Source organism: Mizuhopecten yessoensis, unplaced genomic scaffold (assembly GCF_002113885.1).
Source record: "Mizuhopecten yessoensis strain PY_sf001 unplaced genomic scaffold, ASM211388v2 scaffold716311, whole genome shotgun sequence".
In the NCBI taxonomy this organism is placed as follows: Eukaryota; Metazoa; Mollusca; class Bivalvia; order Pectinida; family Pectinidae; genus Mizuhopecten; species Mizuhopecten yessoensis.
The window spans coordinates 192324-196329 of record NW_018480053.1 but is presented as its reverse complement, the minus strand read 5'-3'; positions in this window follow the sequence as shown (position 1 = coordinate 196329).

Below are 4006 nucleotides of genomic sequence, written 5' to 3'. Positions count from 1 at the left end.
ATGTGACATAACACTCGAGTAAGTGAAGCACAATGTGAAAGCTGTAGATTTACATGTGACATTACACTCGAGTAAGTGAAGCACAATGTGAAAGCTGTAGATTTACATGTGACATTACACTCGAGTAAGTGAAGCACAATGTGACAGCTGTAGATTTACATGTGACATTACACTCGAGTAAGTGAAGCACAATGTGACAGCTGTATTTTAATGCTGATGCGTCAAATTGTGGGCAAGAAAAACCATCGGGAGGATTTTTGTAATCCTTGATTAAATATGCAACAAAGTTGTGAATTATATGGTTCCCACCCCCGGGGGCTTTGAGGGGCGGGACTACAAGTGGTCAAATTGGTTTTACCACGTAATATTTTAAAATCTTCTTCTGCAGACGCAGATATGCTGGAAACCAATACTCTTCATAGGTGGAAGGGTCTTGAAGTACTTTTATCAAAATTGTGAATTTCATGACCCTCAAGCTTCACGTTTGCCCCTGGGGAGGGGTGAAATTTATTATAGTTTATATAGGAAAATGCAACTTTTGGGTATATTTGTTCATTTTCTGCTGGAAATCATTCAAACTTGATTTACATTATAACCATGAGATGACAGTTTGTATGGGGGTCATATAGCCAGAAATTTCAACAGTCATCTTCTCCAGACTGAGATGGGCTGGAAACCAATACTCATCATAGATGGAAGGGTCTTGATCGAGGTGCTTTATCAAAATTGTGAATTTCATGACCCCCAGACTACATGTTTGCTCCTGGGGAGGGGGCAAACTTAATTATAGTTTATATAGGAAAATGATACTTTTGGGTATGTTTGGTTCATTTTCAATTGGAAATTATTCTAACTTGACAGACATTATAACTATATAACTACGGTTTGGTACATTGACAGTTTGGGCCCGGGCCCGCCCCAAAGGGCTGAGCTAAAAGTGGTCAAATTGGCTTAATTATAAAAATCATCTTCTCTAGACCCAGATATGCTGGAAACCAATACTCTTCATAGGTTGAAGGGTCTTGAGGTACTTTATCAAAATTGTTAATTCCATGACCCTCAAGCTTCACATTTGCCCCTGGGGAGGGGGTGAAATTTACTATAGTTTATGTAGGAAAATGCAGCTTTTGAGTATATTTTGTTCATTTTCTACTGGAAATCATTCAAACTTGATTTTGCATTACATGTAGTTCAAGTTACCTTTGTTACAATGATAACATCAGTTTTTACATAACTCAGGTGACCGTTAAGGCCCATAGGCCTCTTGTTCTTTTTATTTCTGTTCTATCTCAAAACGTATTTAACAGGTGAAAGGAAGAAAAACAAAACAGAAACAATTTGTGCTTAAAACTGACTTTATTTGGTCGATCAGTACGTATACATTGTGCCCAACGAGATATGTCGCTAAATTTTACAAACACGAGTATCATCAATCTAATCTAAACAAACATACGATATTGTCCCTAGGTAACAAACATACAGTATTGTCACTAGTGACTAGGTAACAAACATACAGTATTGTCCATAGGTAACAAACTTACAGTATTGTTACTAGTGACTAGGTAACAAACATACGGTATTGTCCCTAGGTAACAAACATACGGTATTGTCACTAGTGACTAGGTAACAAACATACAGTATTGTCACTAGTGATTAGGTAACAAACATACAGTATTGTCCCTAGGTAACAAACATACAGTATTGTCACTAGTGACTAGGTAACAAACATACAGTATTGTCCATAGGTAACAAACTTACAGTATTGTCACTAGTGACTAGGTAACAAACATACAGTATTGTCACTAGGTAACGAACATACAGTATTTTTCCTAGGTAACAAACATACAGTATTTTTCCTAGGTAACAAACATACAGTATTTTCCCTAGGTAACAAACACAGTATTTTTCCTAGATAACAAACAACTGTCATTCCAAGGTTATGGTTATGAAATGTACATACAACCAAGATGATGATTAACATGCAACTGTCGCCCAGAGGGACACTTACAACCGTTGTCTCAACGTAACAGCGTAAAAAACATGTCGACCTAATGACCAGAACTTCAAACTGTCACCCGATGCGGATGTTAACATCCCAAGATGACAGTAACTTGAAACTTATCCCAATATGTCGGTAACTTGAAACTCGTCCCAAGATGACAGTAACTTGAAACTCATACCAAAAACATTGCAAGATCACGGCAATTTGAAACTTATTCAAAGATGTCAGTAACTTGAAACTCATCCCAAGATGACAGTAATTTGAAACTCCTCCCAAGATGACAGTAACTTGAAACTCGTCCCAAGATGACAGTAACTTGAAACTCGTCCCAAGATGACAGTAACTTGAAACGCGTCCCAAGATGACAGTAACTTGAAACTCATCCCAAGATGACAGTAATTTGAAACTCGTCCCAAGATGACAGTAACTTGAAACTCGTCCCAAGATGACAGTAACTTGAAACTCGTCCCAAGATGACAGTAACTTGAAACTCGTCCCAAAATATCAGTTTAACTTGAAACTCGTCCCAAGATGTCAGTAACTTGAAACTCGTCCCAAGATGTCAGTACCATATAACTGTCATCCTGTGGTGACAGGCATGTGTAGAAGCACAATCATCGGTGCTATAAATATGATTGTTATGAGAACCAACATTTGTTTTTTAGGAAAATGAACAATGACAACAGAACATTTGCTCCATTCAGCACTATTCTATATAAACCTCAGGATCCTGTCATCTTTAAATTATAAATTTCTAGGGAAAAACATATTGAATAACTGTTATGAAATTTGTATTAGAGATATTTTGCTGATATAAAAATAGGGTTATATCAGTACATCAGACAATCTAAGTGAAGGCTGGGTGAAAAATATTTACTGTGGGTTTACCAAAATAAATATTTTGAAAAATAATTTTAGAATTATTAGTTGATGTTTTTGCAAAGTGCATATGTTATCCTGGATGAAGAAAATTAAAATAAACATTTTTTTAGATACCAGGATTGCCTCGTGTATTCTTGACATTGAAGTTTATTTCTGTCATGAAAGTGAACATGTTTTGAACATGATAGAAATACAAAATGTATTTTTTAATCCCATTACATCAAGTCACAAGGGACGTCAGGACTATGTCAGATTTAACAAGAGGCCCATGGGCCTTAACGGTCACCTGATATATTTATACAGAGGGTTGATTTTGTTTTTAACATGAACAGAAATATTATTCAAAGTGACAAAAAACAATAAAACCACCTTACTCAATATCTAGCATACAGATTTCAGACTAAAAAGGATTTGAAACTAGCACCTCTGATTCTTAACAAGGAAAATGAAGAAATTTTAGCACACTGACTCCTTTGAGCCCCACCCTACAGCCCTTGGGGGTAGGGCTGGCTCAAAATTTTCAAAGTATCAAACTGTCAATTCAAGGTTATAATTCCAATCAAGTTATTAACATGTAATATTCAAAGTATCATTTGCCATTATAAACCATAATAAATTTTGCCCCCCCCCCCTTCCTCCCCAGGGGGTAAACGTGAGACCCTAGGGTCATAAACCTTAAGACCCTTCCATCTATGAAGAGTATTTGATTCTACCATATCTGGGTCTTGAGAAGAAGATTTTTGAAATTTCAGTAAATTCGACCCTTTTTGGCCCCACCCATCAGCCCCTGGGGGTCAGTCAGGGCTGATATGTGCTTATTATCAAACTGCTACCTAATACTGATAATGCTAACCCAAATTGAATTACTTCCAATGGAAATTAAACAAATGTTGGTCCAAAATGTGATTTCCCTATATAAACTATAGTAAAGTTTACCCCCTCCCCAGGGGGAAACGTGAGACCCCAGGGTCAAGAAATTCACAATTTCGGTAAAGCACCTTAAGACCCTTCCATCTATGAAGAGTATTTGATTCTACCATATCTGGGTCTTGAGAAGAAGATTTTTGTCATAACTCAGGTGACAACCCTTTTTGGCCCCACCCATCAGCCCCTGGGGGTCAG